The sequence below is a fragment of the Otolemur garnettii genome, unplaced genomic scaffold (genome assembly GCF_000181295.1).
Source record: "Otolemur garnettii isolate 467f Iridium unplaced genomic scaffold, OtoGar3 scaffold00210, whole genome shotgun sequence".
NCBI lineage: Eukaryota > Metazoa > Chordata > Mammalia > Primates > Galagidae > Otolemur > Otolemur garnettii.
In genome coordinates this window covers 2,347,441-2,367,824 of record NW_003852605.1, presented here as the reverse complement: position 1 = coordinate 2,367,824, position 20,384 = coordinate 2,347,441, and the positions used below count along the sequence as shown (strand labels likewise).

At 34.1% G+C, this 20,384-nt stretch overlaps 1 protein-coding gene and 1 non-coding gene across 2 annotated transcripts in view; both read left to right on the top strand.

The window, feature by feature from the left end:
• Positions 1 to 20,384, top strand: part of LOC100963792 (putative selection and upkeep of intraepithelial T-cells protein 1 homolog) — a 53,594-nt gene that overhangs the window by 18,524 nt on the left and 14,686 nt on the right. The window lies entirely within an intron of this gene.
• Positions 5,928 to 6,034, top strand: LOC111722034. Its single transcript, XR_002770987.1, has one exon. It is a non-coding gene; the product is annotated as a U6 spliceosomal RNA (small nuclear RNA).

Below are 20,384 nucleotides of genomic sequence, written 5' to 3'. Positions count from 1 at the left end.
CCATGTTGTCCCGCTTTACAAATGTTAAAATCTGGTCACCCTAATGATATGTGAAGAGCTCAGAAGAAAACAATTGTGGCCCCAAAAATTTTATACATGGGCAAATAACTGTCATTTGGAGAGTAAAAAATATATGTTTGGATCCTAAAATTTGTATTACATTTGTAGCTCTTTCACAAACTATGTTAGCTCAAAGAAAAGTTGGAATTATAATCAGAAGATAAATTAGGGAAATAATGATTAAAATCAATAAGCTACATGGTAAAATGGAATTAATTCTCTGAAACTAAAAATACATTTATATAAATAAATATCATATCACATTTATGTGTAATTAACATGTTAGTTATAAAGAAAACTATTCTTGTAGAGTGTAAGCTGTGAGGTGGCAGGATCCCCACAGCTTGGGAGAACATCCAGGGAATGCTGTAATTGTCCCGCTTCTACTAACCCTCCTCAGAAGATAACAACGTATTTTCTCTAAGCTCCAATTTTTAACTGAGCAGAAGAAAAATATATTTTCCTTAAAACTATAGCTTTTAATTTTATAGCAGCACTTCAAAGCAATCATGTACATTTTCCAGCTAATCTTCTAGATGTGTAATATTGCCCATATTTAAGAGATCACACAGTAATAATAGATTATGTTCACTTGGGAATCTGTGCCTTTTTTTCTTGTCACAATTAAATTGAAAATGCATCTTACTTCCTTGAGAAACAACTTTTTACTGCCTCCTTAAAAATAAGGCTGTTCAGGCACTTGGGTGCTGGTGATAGAGAAAAGATAGCCCAGACCTCCTGATCTCATCTCTGTCTCTCATGTCTTTGTCTCTAGTGTTTTATTTTGCCATTTCCCACCATTCCCACTCTGCTTTGTTTACATTTCACACCAATTTAATATTCTGAAATCTATGATGTTTACAAGAGACTTAACTAAAATGATAAGACAAAACGGAGTTGAAAATATGTGAATACAAAGTTGTATATTCAAATTCTAATAAAACTTACATGAGTTATAATTGATATACAATATATTGCACATATTTAAGGTGCATAAGTTAGTACATTTTGACATATCACTATACTCGTTAAACTAGAAATACAATCAATACTCATTAATTCTAAAATTTTCTTCTTACTCTTTAACAGTCCATTCTGTACTATCTCCCCATCACCATCCCCAGGCAAATGCTGATCTGTTTTCTGTCACTAGAGATTAGTATGCATTTTCTAGAATTTCATATAAATAAAGTCATAAGGCACATGCTTGCTTTTATCTGACTTCTTTCACCAGAATAATTATTTCCAAATTCATCCCTATTCTTATATATGAATCTGTTTATGCATTCATCTATTGATATACTTTGGGACACTTGTATTATTTCCAGTTTTTTTTTTTTTTTAACAAATAGCCCTTCTATGAACATTTTTCTTCAAGTCTGTATGTGTACATACATCTTCATTTTCTTTGGTTAGATGTGTAGAAATAGAATGCCTGTGCCATATGGTATACATATGCTTAACAGTTTATGAAATTTTCAAATTGTTTTACAAAGTGGTTTTACCATTGGAAAGTTCTTTAAGCAGTGTATGAGAGCTTACATTGCTGCATATTCTTGCTAATGTTTGTTATATCAATCTTTGCATTTTTAGCCATTTCAGTAGCTTATGGTTTTAATTTGCCTTCCTTAAGTAATAAAAATATCAATTATGTTTCCTGTGCTCAATCTTCATTTAATGTCAGTTCTAAAATTACTACTAATAATACCTTTAATAATCTTTGTGACTTTGTGACTTTAATGTGACTCACATTTTTGTCTTTCTGGTTTTCTCAAGCCTGATCTTTGGAAGGACAGACTCTTGGAAACTATATTCTTTGTGGTATTGCATTTTATATATCATAGTTTTCTCTTACCTTTTACAGTCCACAGTTATTTCTTTGTTTATAAACCTTTGGTTCACATTTAATTCCCTTGGGTATCTTAAGTATATTACACTCTTTTCTTCTGGCATAAATTATTACTGTTGATATATCTAACCATAACCCGACTTTATTTCTCTTTTATGAAACCTGTTGTATTGCCTAGATGTACAGATGGGTTTTTTTGTTTCACTATAATTTCCAGTCATTTTGATAGACTAACTCTTGCTCTCGGTTGTTTGGGTTTACATTCTCTTCCATATAGAGGGCTTAAACAACATACATATTATATCTGTTTTTTTTTTTTAATTTTATGAATGTTTTATTGAATTGTAATTTTTAGGGCTTTTTCCATTCTCTTTATTTGGTTTCACATTTACAAGTTTTGCTATTATGTATATTTTCTATCCTCTTTGCCTATATTCACTAATTCTCATTTTTCTCCAATTATTCCTATATCTCTAGTTCACAAATATGCATTGTCACTTAGTTTTGTTGGTAACATTGTCTAATAAGTTGGATTTAGTTATGTAGTTTATTACTAGGTGGAGAAATAGAAAATTTATATGCTATGTCACATAGCATTTATATGCTGTGTCACAGTGGATCTTTCCAGGTCCACTTTATATGCAAATTTTGATAAATAAAATAATTTTCTTTATACCCAAATTTATCTCAAAGAATGATTTTAAATTTCAAGAAGCATAGAGATTATTTTTTATCATTTTGATTAATATTAATATTTTTTGATTAATACTAAGTTTTAATCTTATAAGAAAATATGGCCCCTGTCATTATGATTAAAATGTTTGCACTTTTATAATTATGGTACTTGGTTACTATTTGTCAATGTTTCATTTATGCTTGAAAATAATGTGAATTTTTTTATTTTTAGACATTGATATCTTTTATTACCTATATCTTATTTTGGATATTATCTAATATTGTATAACTACACCAGCTTTCCTTTGATGATTATTTGGCCATTATCTTTTCCTAGCCTTTTATAATCCAACTTTCTGTAGTGTTAAGTCTTCCCCCTAATAACTAGAAAAAGCATTATGTTCACTGTCACTTCCATTGAATATAGTGCTGGAAGTCCTAGCCAGAGCAACCAGGCAAGAGAAAGTCATAAAGAAAATCCACACTGGGAAAGAGGAAGTAAAACTACCACTTTTCACTGACAATATGATTGTGTATCAAGAAAATCCCAAAGACTCCCCCAAGACACTTCTGGAATTGATAAAAAATTCAGCAAAGTCTCAGGTTACAGAATCAATGTACACAAGTCAGTAGCATTTCTACATACAAATAACACCCAAGGCGAGAGTGAGTTTGGGTGAATAGTTACTGTGAGTGGTATTGAATCAAATTAAAGACTCAATACCATTCAAAATAGCTACAAAGGAAATAAAATACTTAGGAATATACTTTAAAAGGAGATGAAAGATCTCTACAAGGAAAACTATGAAGCACCTAAGAAAGAAACTACAAATGGAAGAAACAAATGTAAAAACATAACATGCTCATGGATTGGTAGAATCAACACTGTTAAAATTTCCATACTGCTCATAGATTCAATGCAATCTTCACTATTAAATACCAATGTAATATTTGAAAGATATAAAAAAGTAATTCTATGTCTCATTCGGAAATAAAAATGAACCCAAATAGCCAAAACAATCTTAAGATAAAGAAGAAATCTGGAGGTGAAACACCAGATTCAAAATTCAATACAAGTGTGTAATAACCAAAATAGCATGTTTTGTTAAAAAACAATAATAATTAATAAATAAATAAACAGAGATATGGACCAATGTAACACAATAAAGAACCCAGATCTAAAACCACCTACCTACAGCCATCTGATCTTTGACAAAGTAGAGAACAATGTTCACTTGAGGGGAGACCTATTCAGTAAATGGTGCTGGGAAAATTACACAGCCACACGCAAATCAACAAAACCAGAGCCCTATCTCTCTCCATTCTCAAAAAGTAATTCAAGATGGAGAAAAGACTTAAATATAAAGCATGAACCCATAAAAATTCTAGAAGAAAATACAGGGAAATCTCCTCTAGATATCAGCCTAGGCAAAGAATTTATGATTAAGACCCCAATAGCAATTGCAACAGCAATAAAAGTAAATAAATAGAACTTCATTTAATTAAAAGGCTTCTGCAGGTGGCACCTATGGCTCAAAGGAGTAGGGTGCTGGCCCATATACCAGAGGTGGTGGGTTCAAACCCAGCCTTGCCCCCCCCCCAAAAAGGCTTCTGCACAGCTAAGAAAGTAATCAGTAGACCAAATAGACATCTTACAGAATGGAAGTAAATATTCATAATATATACATCTGATAAAGTGATAGTATCCAGAATCTACAAAAAAACTCAAATAAGTCAGCAAGAAAAAAACAAACAACCTCATTAAAAAGAGGCCAAAAGACATTAACAAAAGCTTATCAAAAGAAGATAGACAAACAGTAACAAATACACAAAAAATACTCAACATCACTCATCAGCAGGGAAATGCAAATTAAAACCACAGTGAGATATCTCCTTACTCTTATTAGAATGGCTTTTATTAAAAAGTACAAAACAAAAGATGCTGGCATGCATGCAGAGAGAAAGAAATGCTCATGCAGTGTCACAACCTTCGTGGAAAACAGTATGGAGATTCCTCATAAAAATACATACCGATATTTTATTTTTTAATAAAAGCCATTCTAGAATATCTTCAGAGACAAGAGAATGTGTATTTACTGTTCCTGGGACTACAAATTAGTATAACCCCTGTGGCAAACAATATAGAGATTTCTGAAAAAAAAAAAAACTAAAAGTAGACCTACCATTCAATCCAGCAATCCCACTACAGGTATCTATCCAAACGAAAAAACTTCATTTTATCCAAAAGATGCCTGCACTTAAATGTTTATTGCAATACAACCCAGAATTGCAATGATTTGGAGTCAATCCAGTGTCCACCAATTCATGAATGGATTAATGAAATGTGGCATATATACACCATGGAGTAGTAATCAGCCATAAAAAGGATAAATTCATGCCCTTTGAAGCAATCCAAAGGAATTAGAAATGATTACCCTAAGTAATCAATTTCCCTCAAGAATGGGAAAACAAACAAAGCTAACTAATGGATGCACAAGTGCACAGAGGGATGTAAAAGTCATTAGAAATCCAATGAAGGGAAGGAGTGAGAGAAAAAAGGCAAAAATGTACCTAACAGGTATATTGAGCAGTTTTAGAGTGATGGGAACATTTATGGCTCTAACTCAAGCCATGTAACAACATTTGTACTCCACTAATATTTTGAACCTTAAAAAAGTAAAGGTATGTTTCAATTTCTCTCCCATTCCTGTTCCAAAATTTCTAATATGTCTTCCTCTGAGTTCCCAGTGTGATTCTCCAATCTGACATTAGTCAAGAAGCATATTTAAAGACATATTTAGAAGGAGGAACAAACAAGATTATTAACCTATTAGGTGTAATGAGGGCAGGAAAGACCTTCTTCAAACAAGAAGGAAGAAAATGTTAATAGTGATGCCAAGATTTATCTCTTGAGAGATCATAAAAATAGAAGTACGAATAAAAAAGATAGGAAATTAGCAGGAAAAAAAAAAAACAGAGGATTTAATAACATCTAAGGGAAACTGGTTTCAATTTTGGACATTGATTTTAATGTCTGTATGGTAAAGATGTCCAGTAGGCAATTGGATAGGGATCTGATCTTAGGACATGACAGGTGAGATAATGAAATCATTCACTTAACAAAAATACATTAAGGCAGAAAATTAGATGATATTGTACAGGAAAATAAAAGCATAGGGGAGTAAATGTAAATGAGTTCTTTGTAAAACTATATTTTAGAGGTAAGGAAAGGAAAACAAAAATAGAGAAAGGATGGATGACCATAAATATCTCAGAAATATAAAGGTATAGAAATCCTTACTGCCATCAACAGAAGCTTTGCAAAACTAAATATCATGTTACTGTGTTCACTTCAGGAGCACATATACTAAAATTAGAATGACACAGAGAAGATTAGTGTGGTCTCTGCGCAAGGATGTTATGCAAATTTGTGAAGTGTTCAGCATTTTTTTAAATGACTAAAAGTTGACCTTCCATTTAATCTCACAGTTCCATTAGGAGTTACCTACCCAGAAGAATAAAAATCATTTTACCACAAAGACATTTGCACCAGAATGTTTATTGCAGTTCAATTCATAATTGCCAAGACATGGAAGCAACCCAAATGCCCACCAATCCATGAATGGATTAACAAACTGTGACATATGCACACCATGGAGTACTATTCAGCCATAAGAAAATATAGAGACTTTACATTTTTTATGTTTACCTGGATGGAGTTGAAACGCATTCTTCTTAGTAAAGTTATCTCAAATGGAAAAAACAATCCAGTGTATGCAATACAAACATGAAACCAATATATAAACAATTATACTCACATGCAAATGATAAAACACAAATATAAGATAGAAAAGGAGAAGAGACAGAAAAGGAGAGAGAGGAGAAGGGGGAGTGGGAGAGTCATTGGTGGGAGGAAGGAGGGCAGTTGGTGGTATCTCAACTAATGTGCACAAAGTGAATGTGTTCAGTGTACCCCCTGGGTGAAGGGCTCAACCAGAATTTAAACTTTACCTTGAAAGTGAGAACAATGTAACCTAAAAATTTGTACCCTCATATTAATTTGAAATAAAAAAGATTATGTTACCCCTTTAACACAAATTAATAACTGTTAAGGAATCAGTCAATAAAAAAAATTACTATTCAGATTGTTCTTCTGGCTATGATTTATAAAATCCAATTCACTGAACATTTCTATTAATGTTTTACCTTAAAAATAATTAATAAAATGTACTTTACCTAAAAATCCAATCAGCATAACCTAGTTCTTTGTACCCTCAGTGAATCCCCAACCCAAAAAAAAAAAAAAAAAAAAAAAAAATCAGGGAAAATAGTAATCTAGACAAAAGGACTAGCTAGAGCAAAGGCCCTAAATTGGGAGAATTCAAGGGGCAGTGAAAGAGAGAGTAGGCTTGGAGCATAGAGAGTGAGGGGAATGGAAGAACAAAAGAAATGTAATAAAGTCACTGATAAAATGTAATGTAACATGATAACAGAATGTCATGTTGCAGGGATGACAAATAAAATTACTCACACTTCAGTAAAAATAGTTTGTCAGAACTTTGTTATGACCAATGAAGAAATGAGGATCTAGACAAGACAACTTCAGTGTGCTCATTCATTATGTTGGCACATACCTTTGCATGAAAAATAGTATTGCATCTATGTGAAGTGAAGCTCTTTCCTTTAAGAAAGGACAGAGATGATTAAATAAAAATTTGTAGCTCTGGGTGGTGCCTATGGCTCAGTGAGTAGGGCGCTGACCCCATATACCTAGGGTGGTGGGTTTGAATCTAGTCCCAGCCAAACTGCAACAAAAAAATAGCCAGGCATTGTGGCAGACGCCTGTAGTCCCAGCAGCTCAGGAGGCAAGAAAATAGCCTAAGCCCAAGACCTGGAGGTCGCTGTGAGTGTGATGCCACAGCACTCTACCAAGGGTGACAAAGTGAGACTCTGTCTCTAAAAAAATAAAATAAATAAATAATTGGTAGATCTGACCAAGGAGAAGGCAATAGAACAAAAACATTTTCCATAGTACTTTCTCGTCAGCTTTACTGAGGTATGACTGACAAATAAAAGTTGCATATATGTAGGTTATGCAAAGTGATGTTTTGTGTACATATACATTGTAAAATGATTACCACAATCAAGACAATTAACATATATATCACCCCACATAGTTATGTGTGTGTGTATGTGTGTGTTTGTGTGTTGGGAGAACACTTGAGTTCTACTCTTTGAAGAAATTTCAAGTATACAATCTGGTTTTATTCACAACAGTCACCAAATTGCACATTAGTTCACTTAATTCATCTTACTACTTAATGTTTGTACCTTTTAACCAATATTTGCTTTTCTCTACTCACCACAATTCTAATTTGTTTCTATAAATTTGACCTTTATTTATTTGTTTTTTATGAAATTATAGCTGTGTACATTAATAAAGTCATGGGGTACAGTGTGCTGTTTTTATATGCAATTTGAAATATTTTCATCAAACTGGTTAATATAGCCTTCATGTCATTTTCTTAGTTATTGTGTTAAGACATTTATATTCTACATTTAGAAAGATTCACATGTACCTTATAACATGAACCATAGGTGTGATCCCACCAATTTTAATCCATTTATCATGCAATATTTGTCTTTTTATGCCTGGCTTATTTCACTTAACACAATGTCCTCAATTTTCATCTACATCTTTACAAGTTTCATCTACAACTTTACAAGTTTTCTTCTTTTTTAACAGTTATATTCCATTATATATATATTATATGTATAGTACATAATAACATATACTAAAGAATTAGAAGCAATCTTGACCCAGAGCAACAAATTTGGAGTCAACACACTTCCCTTTTTGAAACTATATTACAATGCTAAAGAAATAAAAATAGTATGTACTGTCATAAAAGCACATACACACATACACACACACACAATAACCCAGAAATAAACACACATATATGTGACAAACTAATTTTTGACGTAGCCTCCAATAACAAAAAATTGGCAAAGATAAACTCTAATAAATGGTGCTGGGAGAATGGAATATTCATATGCAAAAGACTGAAATCAGAACTTTCTCTTGTACCATACACAAAAATCAATTTCAAATGGATCAAAGACTTAACTGTGAGACCTAAACCTGTAAAACTTTGAGAATAAAACATAGGAGAAAAGTTCTTTGACATTGGCCATTAATGAGATTTTGGATTTGACACCAAAAGTACAGGCAACAAATATGAACAACTGAGTCTACATCAAACTAAAAAGTTTTTACACAGGAAAGGAAATAACCAACAAAATTAAAAGACAATCTATGAAACAGAGGAAATTATTCATGGACTATATTGTCTAACTGCATTTAAATACAGAAGATGCCAAAAAAAAAATGCATACACATTTTCAGAAAAGAAAAACCTTGTATTTTTCCCTTTACCAGTAAGACATAGGACATAAAGAACATCCAGATAGGGGCAGAGGAAGTCAAACTCTTGCTCTTTGCTGATGACATGATCTTATACTTAGAAAACCCCAATGACTCAACTGCAAAACTCCTGAAATTTATCAAGAAATACAGTAACATCTCAGTGTATAAAATCAAGGTCCGCAAATTAGTAGCCTTTGTATATGCCAATAACAGTCAAGTTGAGAAGCAAATCAAGGACATAATTCCATTCACAGCAGCTTCAAAGAAAATCAAATACCTAGGAATATACCTAACAAAATAGGTGAAGGATCTTTGCAAAGAGAATTATGAAACCCTAAGAAAAGAAATAGCAGAAGACAATAACAAATGGAAGAACATACCATACACTTGGCTGGGGAGAATCAACATTTACAAAGTCTCTTCTACCCTCAAGCAATCTACAGATTCCATGCAACCACATTAAAATACCAAGATCACACTCTGAAGAACTAGAAAAAATAGCACTTCATTTTGTATGAAACCAGAAAAAACCCTGTATAGCCCAGGCTATTCTAAGTAATAAAAACAAAGCCAGAGTCATCACCCTACCAGACTTCAGGGTATATTACAGTCCAAGGTAATCAAAACAGCATGGTATTGTCATAAACAGAGATATGTGAACATATGGAACAGAAGAAAAACCAAGAGATGAAACCAGTCTCTCATTTCGATGGAGAAAAGAATCCCTATTCAACAAATGCTGCTGGGAGCACTGGATAACCACATGTAAAAGACTGAAACTAGACCCACACCTTTTACCACTTACAAAAATTGACCAAAGATGGACAACATATTTAAATCTAACACATGAAACTATAAGAATCTTAGAAGAAAGTGTGTGAAAACTCTTGATAATGTTGGACTGGGAAAAGATTTTATGACAAAGACTTCAGCAGCAATTACAACAGCAAAAATAAACAAATGAGATTTAATTAAGCTGAAAAGCTTCTGTGCAGCTAAGAACACAACAAGTGAAGCAAAAAGACAATTTTCAGAATGGGAAAAGATATTCTCAGGGTATCAATCTGACAAAGGGTTGATAACTGGAATCTACAAAAAGCTCAAATTAATCAACAACAAAAAAGAGCAAACAATACCATCTACTACTGAGCAAAAGATATGAACAGAACCTTCTCTGATGAAGACAGACAAATGGGTAACAAACATTTGAAAAAAATGGTCATCATCCCTGATCATCAGAGAAAAACAAATCAAAACCACCCTGAGATATTACCAAACCCCAGTGAGAATAGCCCATATCCCAAAGTCTCAAAGCTGCAGTGGGAAGGGAACACTTTTACATTGCTGGTGGGACTGTAAACTAATACACCTTTTTGGAAGGAACTATGAAGAATCCTCAAAGAACTCAAATTAGACCTCCCATTTGATCCTGCAATCCTATTACTAGTCATCTACCCAGAAGAAAAAAAATCATTTTATCACAAGGACATTTGCACTAAATTGTTCATCACAGCTCAATTTACAACCACCAAGATGTGGAAACAACCTAAATGCCCACCTACCCAGGAATGGATTAATAAACTGTGGTATATGTATACCATGAAACACTATTTAGTCATTAAAAAGATGGAGATTTTACATCTTTCATATTAACCTGGATGGAGTTGAAACACATTCTTCTTAGTGAAGTTATCACAAGAATGAAGAAGCAAGAATCCAGTGTACTCAATACTAATATCAAGCCAGTAGATGATCTAATACACACCCACAAAAGAGAAAAACTTAAATCAATTCAAGGTGGAGGACAGGGGGATTAGGGAGTGAGGAGAGTAAAGGAGGGGGTGTCTGTGCTCCAACTTCATGGGCACAATATTAGGGGGTATGGACACCTCTTGGGGATCGGACACAACTTCAAGAGGGAAGCTACCTAATAAATGAAAACATTGTAACATAATTTTTTTTATTTTATTTTATTTTTTTTTATTGAATGGTAACTATGTACATTAATGCACTTCTGGGGTACAGTGTGGGGTTTTAACATGCAATCTGAAATACTTCCATCAAGCTGGTCAACACAGCCTTCATGTCATTTTCTCAGTTATTGTTTTAAAATGTTCACATTCTACTCTTAGAAAGATTCACTTGTACCCCTATAAGATAAACCTCAGAAGTGATCCCTCCAGACCCCCTCCCTCCACCCATTCCCCCCTCCCCATATTCTTAGGCTATTTGGTTATAGCTTTCATATAAAAGGTATAAATTAGTTTCATAATAGGGGTGTGTACATTGGGTACTTTTTCCTCCATTCTCGTGATACTTTGCTCAGAAGAACATTCTCCAGCTCCATCCATGTTGTAATATAAATCTTTGTAACCTTAAATTAAACTGAAACAATAAAAAAATTTTTAAAAGAAAAAACATATTAAAATTGTAACATATGCAATAGTCAGTATATACTGATAACAAAAGATAAACACAAGTCATGTTTGTGGATCTCTTGTAATTGCAAAAGTCAAATGTGACTTGAGTATTACAATGTTAATACAGCTTTTTCCTTTCTTAAAATGTGTATACATTTTTGGCACCTCTATATTTTTATTACCTTAATATACTAAGTTTATTAATCTAGACATTTATATATAGCAAGTGATATCATTTCAGTGTTAATATATTTTTTAAATCAAATAAATGTACAGAGTTACTGAATGGAATATAATTGTTTCAAGCTTAAGGAATAAAAGTAATAATTGGTGTACCTCTACAACTTTATAAAACATCTTTTTCAATTTACTGAGAAAACTTTGTATATTAAACTAATATTTTCATTATAAAAAAATTCAGTCCTACATGAAACCCAAGCATTTCCAGATACAATACACTCATAAGTACACATTTTTGTAACTTCCAGGAACAATAAGATTCTGCTGAATTCAGCCCTTCAGACTGCACAACTCATTAAACTCTGTCATTCAGAGAAATATATTAGTGTGTCCCTAGTTCTGATCCAACCATACAAATTCCCCAGTGGAACTTTTCAAATCACTATGAACTTAGGAAAATTTTGCTTTTGCAAAACTCTATTCCTTAGAATCACCAAATGTCCCTCCTGGTTTACTCTCTCACTTTCTAAACCCAAAGCAGTAGTTATCTTAAAATTCCAATTCAAACTTCACCTTCTACAGCAATGTTTCTCCATGGTGTTAGTTCCACACCAAATTTTTCTTCTCTGATTTTTTTTTTTTTTTTTTTTTTTGGACAGAGCCTCAAGCTGTTGTCCTGGGTAGAGTGCTGTGTCATCACAGCTCACAGCAACCTCCAGCTCCTGGGCTCAAGTGATTCTCCTGCCTCTGCCTCCCAAGTAGCTGGGACTACAGGTGCCTGCCACAACACTCAGCTATTTTTTGGTTGCAGCCGTCATTGTTGTTTGGTGGGTGCGGGCTGGATTCGAACCCACCTGCTCAGCTGTATGTAGCTGGCACCTTAGCAGCTTGAGCCACAGGCGCCGAGCCTTCTCTGATGTTTTGAATTAAATTCTAAGATTCCACTACCTTAAAGTCTCATGTAGCATGTATACCTTTCTTGTATTAATTTTGTACTGAGTTAGACAAACGCATCATATTTGAATGTGTGGCATTACCCTATATTTTATAATAGGTTTTATATATACAGTGAACACAAATATAAAGACCCCAGTAAGCACTACATACTTCACACAATGACCAAAATGCAAAAAATTAACTTGCAATACTTCAAGGAAGTAATCTTTATTTATGGCAATTATGTTTTCTGTATAATTACTAATATTAATATAGGTATACAGCTATTATTCAGCTATTATTTTCCAGGTAGTTATTTTTTATTCCTCTAAACTGAATCTGATTTTATTTTTAAGTTCTAAGCATATAGCCTGAAAACTAAGCATCCTTTACTTAAATTGTACTCAATTTAAAAATCAGAGATTTTAGTTCATTTATATTTCTTATTATGATATAAATACATTATTTCAGGGAAAATATTTAGATTTTATGACTATTTATGTCTTTGTCTGACATTTTTTCCATATACTAGACATTCTCCTAGACTGATGACTTAATTATGATGCAATTACATTTGACTTAGGTAATTTTTCATGCGAATTTGTAGATAAAATACATAGATAAAAATATTCTGAGAATCTTTGAATATCTATGAAATTGTATTTTGTTCTCACACATTGGTAATTATAAGCTCTTGGTCCAACATGCTTTCTACTTAAAGGTGTTGGTTTGTTTTTTTTTTTTTGGTTTTTTTTTTTTTTTTTTTGCAGTTTTTGGCCGGGGCTGGGTTTGAACCTGCCACCTCCAACATATGGGGTTGGCGCCCTACTCCATTGAGCCACAGGTGCCGCCTTCTCCTTGAAGTTTTAGATCACTGGTTCTACTGCCTTCAAGTCTCCCCGTGTTTCAGAGAATGGGAAATCTGATGTCCATAATTATAGAAAATCTATTAAAAAGCAGTAAGTGTTATTAAAGGCATATCAATTCAAACTTTAAAAAATTAGAAATGGGGAGAGGAATATAGATCACAGACTATAATGGTACTCACTGGCTTCCATAGAACAGCAAACATTAAGATAAAAAAACATACTTTTCTAGACAGAGCAAAATTGGAGAAAGAAAAGAACCTCTTTGATTGTAATGGTCTTTAGGTTTAAATTTTAGAGTAGAGAGCAATATCAACAATCAGTTTTGTACAGATTACATGTATCATTCAAGATTTGCAAAGGTGAAGAGATACACATGTAGACAAGCAAAGATTTAGCCAAGGTATCACTTAAACCACAAAACTTGAGAGTTGCTACTATAAATTTAGAGGATACCATTTAGAAAAGAGAATGGTATCTCTCCCAAGACAGACAGAGTCTTAATTGCACATTGGTATATTTTGAATACATTAGCCAAGGGTGAGGTTAAATGATATGGTTAAAAGGAAATCACAGTTATGGCTCATTCCTTTGGCAGCTGTAGTCCAGGTAAAGGAAGGTTGATACCTCTGCTATCGCTTGGCTAAGATAGAAATAAGCCATGGACAAGGCACACACTTTGGGCCTTTTCTGAAGGTAAACTTCTATTCAGAAATTTAGGGCATTGGTGGGTATTTTGGATATCCTCAAGGCAAATTTGTAATTTAACTGATCACCTTTCAGAAAGATAAGGATACCCTTGAGCCCTGGCAAGAAGAGGATAAAATGAACCTATATTGGATGAGCACAGCTTGCTGTCTCTCTCTTAGGCTGTAACTTCTCTTTCTTTTTATTAGCATGTAATTCTTACCTGGAAATTGCTCAAGATTTGGATGGCACATTTCCCCTCCCTATACATGTGTGTTCTCTGTTCATTACCATTTCTGGCAGGAAGCAGAGCCTAAATATAACCTCTATAGAGGCAAACACACTTTTTCTCTGCCTTTTTTGCCCTTTACTTTATTTTCTTCTTAATACATCAGTGTAGTTTCAACTAGACTTTATTCATGATGAGAATAGTGAACAGGGTTAAGTCTTAGTTAAACTTATGGATGTAAGTTATCTGGAGGACTAATTCAAATTTAAATAGAAGTAGGCCAAATAAATGCTTCTCAAAGTATGACTTCTTTGGAGAAAGTTCTCAATGTTGAGAAGTGGAAATTTCCCAAGTCTTGTCTATGTTTATGACTTATCTTTAGACTCTTGTTGGTGTAATAAGTAATGGTAAACAACAAGGCTTGAGGATTTAGATTCTATAACTCTGCCAAAGTGTCTTCATCTGCTTTTATTCATAATATCCAGAATTAGAAGAAATGCTTATAAAAGGGACTAAAATTTGGATATGTAAGACCCATGGGGAGGGGGCAGTGGTAAAGGCATCTAAAATCAAATGTAAAACTTCAAACAAAATGAAAAAAGTTTTGATGATTGAGATATTCTTTTTCTATTTTCCCCCCATAGGCTCTGAAGGGCAGATAGTATTTTTTTTTTTTTAAGATAGGGTCTCAAGCTGTCACCCTGGGTAGAGTGCTATGGCATCACAGCTCACAGAAACCTCAAAGTCTTGAGCTTACACAATTCTTTTGCCTCAGCCTCCCAAATAGCTGGGACTACAGGCACCACCACAATGCCTGGCTATTTTTCTGTTCAGTTGTCATTGTTGCTTTAGCTGGCCTGGGCCGGATTCAATCCCACCAGCCTTGGTGTATATGGCTGGCTCCCTACCACTGAGCTATGGGCACCACCAGATAGCATAAATTTAGAGTTGTTCTCCAGTTCTTCCCATTATATAGCCTCATAATCCTTAAGGAAGCTACATCTATTTATTTGTCTCAGACAAAGTACAAAGTACAATGATTAAATTCTTTTTTTATTTTTTTCCTTATTAAATCATGACTTAATTAGGACTTAGAACCATAGAGAAAAGGGTAAAACATAAGCCTACATTGATAAAGTCACAGACTTTTTCTGCCTCTTGTGCTGTTGCATCTATTATTTCTTACTGCTGACATGTGACTCTTATATGGAAATTGTTCAAAATTTGGATACTGTGCTGGCTCTCCCTGAACATGTGCCTTCTTTACTGAGTCATGAGCTTTAGTTGAAGGAGTAGTTCAGTGGCATGTCAAAGAGAGCCTTCCCTGTAGGTCTTCACCAAAGATTCAACAATTAATTGGTCAACAGCAAGGTGTGGCCAGGCTGGGATATTTCTCGGTTCCACTGAGACTTAAATGTAGGTGGCAAAGCCCCTATTATCACACATATGTTTGTTTTTATAAGGGGGAATTTGCAATTTACTAGAATGAGCACTTAGCAAGACATAAGTAAATCCCAAAATGCCCCCATCTGTTTGTGCAAGTATAAGAAAACATGTGGCTATCCCAAGTCATCATTTTTTAAGAGTTTATTTGACCTAGTAACAGAAGTTACACAAAGTGAAAGTTAATTCCTCAAGGGATTCAGCTAGAAGTAAATAGAAGGTACTTCCTCAGAGCATCTACCCTTGCTGCCTCACTTACCATTCAGGGTAGAAAGTAGAATAAACATGAGTGTGGTGAAGAAAAACATGAGCACAGTAAACATCACAAGTAGATCCTTCATCCAAGCATCATACAATAGGAACAGGTCATCTGAAACAGAGTCTAAAAAAAGGAAAGGAAAAAATTTAATTAATACATTACAAAAGGAAATGAAATCAAGAATGGAAAACATGCACAAATTAGGAAAACAGATGTATGGGAGCTTACACAATAAGGAAAAGAAGAAGTATTGACTAGATAGCCTTCACTTAGTTTTTTTGAACCTAGTTTGGGAAAGTAACTTTGGGTTTTAAGACATAATAAGACTAGGTCTGTGCCATCAATGCAAACCATGAGGTGTTACATCTACTCATTCATCCATAAGTAACTGAAAGCAGCACACTCTTATTTATTTTATACCCTTGTTTAGAGTCTATAGAGGCAAATGTTCTGGAAATGTCACAATCCATCTGGCCTCTGAGTAGCTGGATAAAACAAAATTCTTTGTAATTGCAGTTCAGTGTTACCAAAGAAAATTTTAATAGACAATGAACACAAGATATCATCATAATGGTGAAGGAAGTCAAAGTCAATCTATTTAAATTAAAAATTGACAATGAATAAATTTTTTTTAAAAAAAGGAGTCATGATTACTAAACCCAAACTTTTAAAAGTTTGTCACAGTGCTAAAACTCTAAAAAGACCAATAATGAAGTTACAGATAGTCCCTTTATTTCATTCAGGCATCCACATTTATTGATGAATCCCAAAAATGTGTGTGGCACACAGTAGGCCTTTATAAAATAAAAAATAATTGTCAAATGAATTATAGATACAAATACAACATTCAGCAGAAATCAAAAAACAGAGACAAAACAATTTTAGATATACTTATTTCAAGTATGAGACAGAGTCTGTGAAACTCCTATATGTATTATATTTTAAAACTTGGATGAGATAGTTGGGAAATATTTGCAAAACAGAAAATGATAAAAGGTAACATAGGACATGACATATTTTATTAAGTAGTAAGTATAACTGATGGTATTGAAACATAACTGAAATTTAAAACTCAAAGACTGAGTGCCATAACAGATTGCCCTCATGTGTATTTTAGGTGTTAATAGTAAACTTGGTAGCAAATTGGAAGACTTTAATATAGAGAGAAAAAATGGAAAATAAGAGAAGTAAAAAAATGCATAAATAGAGTAGAAAGTCCTGGAGATGATTAATGGATTCAAAATATAGTTAAATAGAGAGAATAGACAATATTTGTTAGCATTAAAAAGAGCCTATAGTCATCAATAAGTTATGGTATACTTTAAAATAACTAAAAGGATAGTTAGTGTTGAAGATGGTGAACTAAAGACATCTTCTTACCAGCCACTCATGGTGAGACACGGAAGAGGAATCCATCCACCTACAGCTGGGGAAAACTACCCACAAACATTATGCTGGGAACACAGTAAAGCAGTAGGAGACTCCAAGAGCCAATGAGAAGGTCTGGAGCTGAAGAAGACCAGCACAGAAGGCAAGTTCCTGGCAACAGACAGAAGCCAATCAGCCAGCCCCTTCCACTGAGGACTGAGGACAGGAAGGGGCTGTTTTACAGTTGTTTTTTTTATTTTGGACTAAGCTGCTTGCTGGAGCTGCCTCAAAGAGCATAAAGTAAGTCAGTAAACTCAAAGTTTTGAGGCAGCCAGGATTGAGTGCCAGGAGGAATAGAACTCCCAATGACTTGGTTACAGGTAAAGCTCCACCATTGTGGGAAGGCCACCTATGGGGAACAGTCTGCAGGGCTCTAGTGCACAGCTGGCAATGGCATGCCTGCTGAGCTTAGGCCAATATCCTTGGGGTTGGGGTGAGCTGAACAGCCCCCCCCCACACACAACCCTGGGAAAGCCACTTTGTTGTCAGGGGACACTATTTGATGTGCCTCCTAAGAAAGCTGGTGAGAGCTTCAGGACCCCAATCCCACAGGGACTGAAAGTTGAAGAAGCCACCAGTCCCTCATTGAGTGCTAATAAGTCAGGAAGAAAGGACTGGGTCTCCTCTGTAACTAGAGAGTAGCTTCTATCCCCCATCTTATACCAAAAGTCCACCATGTATATTCTCTGTCTTCTAATACCACAGGGCTACCTGGTGACCAGGCAATATATTACAATGTATACACATGTGCACGCATGCACACATACACTTTTTTCATTTTTTGCTTTTTTCCTCAATTTTTTCCTTTATTTTTTTCTTTGTTGTTGTTTTTATTTTATATTGTTTGGTTGTATTTTATTTTTTTATTTTCACTTTCTTCAATAGCAAAAGCTCCTCCATTTTGGTTTTTTTTTTTTTAATTAAATCATAGCTGTGTACATTAACGCAGTTATGGGATACAATGTGCTGGTTTTATATTCAATTTGAAATACTTTCATCAAACTGGTTAACATAGCCTTCACCTCATTTTCTTAGCTATTTATTGTGTTAAGATATTTATTTTCTATACTTATATTATTTCAGCATCTTTTATTCTCTCTTTTTTTCTTTCTCTCTCTTTTTCTCTCTTTTGGTAGAGATTTTTCTACTTGCCTCATCTTTCCTACATAAATTTCTTATGCAACAACTAAGAGGTCTCCTTTTTCCCTTCATCTTATATAATTGCATTTTTAATTTTCGTTATCCATTTTTATTATTTTTTCCTCTTCTCTGAGGGCTGGAGGGTCATGGCATGAGCTCGCTATCTAGGCTGTCCTAGCTTTGGCCTTTGGAAAGACAGTACTGGTGGGTCTCCATGGTGACATACTGCTGATTTTTTTCTACATTTGGTGGAGGTGGGGTCTTGCTGTTCCCCAGGATGGTAAAGATCTCCTGACCTCAAGGGACCCACCAACCAGCCCCCATAAAGTCCTAGAGTTGTGGGTGTGGGTTAAAACACCCTGCCAAACACTACCATGCTTAAATATGACCCTAGAACAAATGGGTTTAATAAACATATACAGAACACACCATCCTAAAGCTAAGGAATATATGTTCTTCTCATCATCCCATGGAACAGACTCCAAAATAGATCATATACTATGACACAAATCAAACCTCAACAAAATTAAAATAATTGAAATTATACTACGTATCTTCTGAAACCATAAAGAGATAAAGGTGGAACTCATCTCCAATAAAAATTTCATCCCCACACAAAGGCATGGAAATTAAATAATCTTATCCTGAATGACAGTTGGGTCAAGGAAGAGATAAAAGAGGAAATTGTTAAATTCCTCAAACATAACAACAATGAAGCTACAAGCAACCAAATCCTGTGGGGTACTGCAAAACCAGTCCTAAGAGAGAAATTTATTGCATTAGATACCTACATCCAAAAAACAGACAAAGAGCACATCAATAACCTAGTGAATCTAGTGAATAATCCTAGAAGGGCAATACAATCTCAAACCTAACAGAAGAAAAGAAAGCCAAACTTCAAACAGAAATTAATGAAACTGAAAACAAAAGAATTGTTTAGAAAATTAATGAAACAAAAAGTTGCTTCTTCAAAAAGATAAATACAATTGATAAAACTTTGGCCAGATTAACTAGAAGCAGAAAATAAAAATATCTAATAACCTCAATTGAAATGAAAAAGGGGAAATAACAACAGATACCATGGAGCTACAAAAGATTGTCTCTGACTACTGCAAGAAACTCTATGCTCAGAAATTTGACAATGTGGAGGAAATGGGCCAGTGCCTGGAATTGCACCATCTCCCTAGATACAACCAGGAAGAAATAGATCTCCTGAACACACCAATATCAAGCACTGAGATCAAAGAAATAATAAAAAACCTTCCAACATAAAAACCCTGGACCAAAAGTTTCACACCAGAATTTTAACAAACCTTCAATGAAGAGTTTGTACCTATACTCCAGAACATATTCCAAAACATGGAGAAGGATGGAACCTTCCACAATAGGTTCTATGAAGCAAACATACCCCAATACCAAAACCATGAAAGGGCCCGACTAAAAAGGACAACTATTGATTAATTTCACTAATGAATATTGATTTAAAATACTCAATAAAATCTTAGCCAGTAGATTACAGCTATACATATTAAAAAAATCATAAACCACAATCATGTAAGCTTCATTCCAGGGATGCAAGGCCGGTTTAAACATGCTCAAATCCCTAAAGGTAATTTATTGTATCAATGGAAACAAAACAAAGACCACATGATACTCTCAATAGATGAATAAAAAGCATTTGATAAAATTCAGCATCCTTTTCTAATAAGAACAATTAAAAATATAGGCAAAGGTGACCAGGCAGGGTGGTTCACACCTGTAATCCCAGAATTCTGGGAGGCC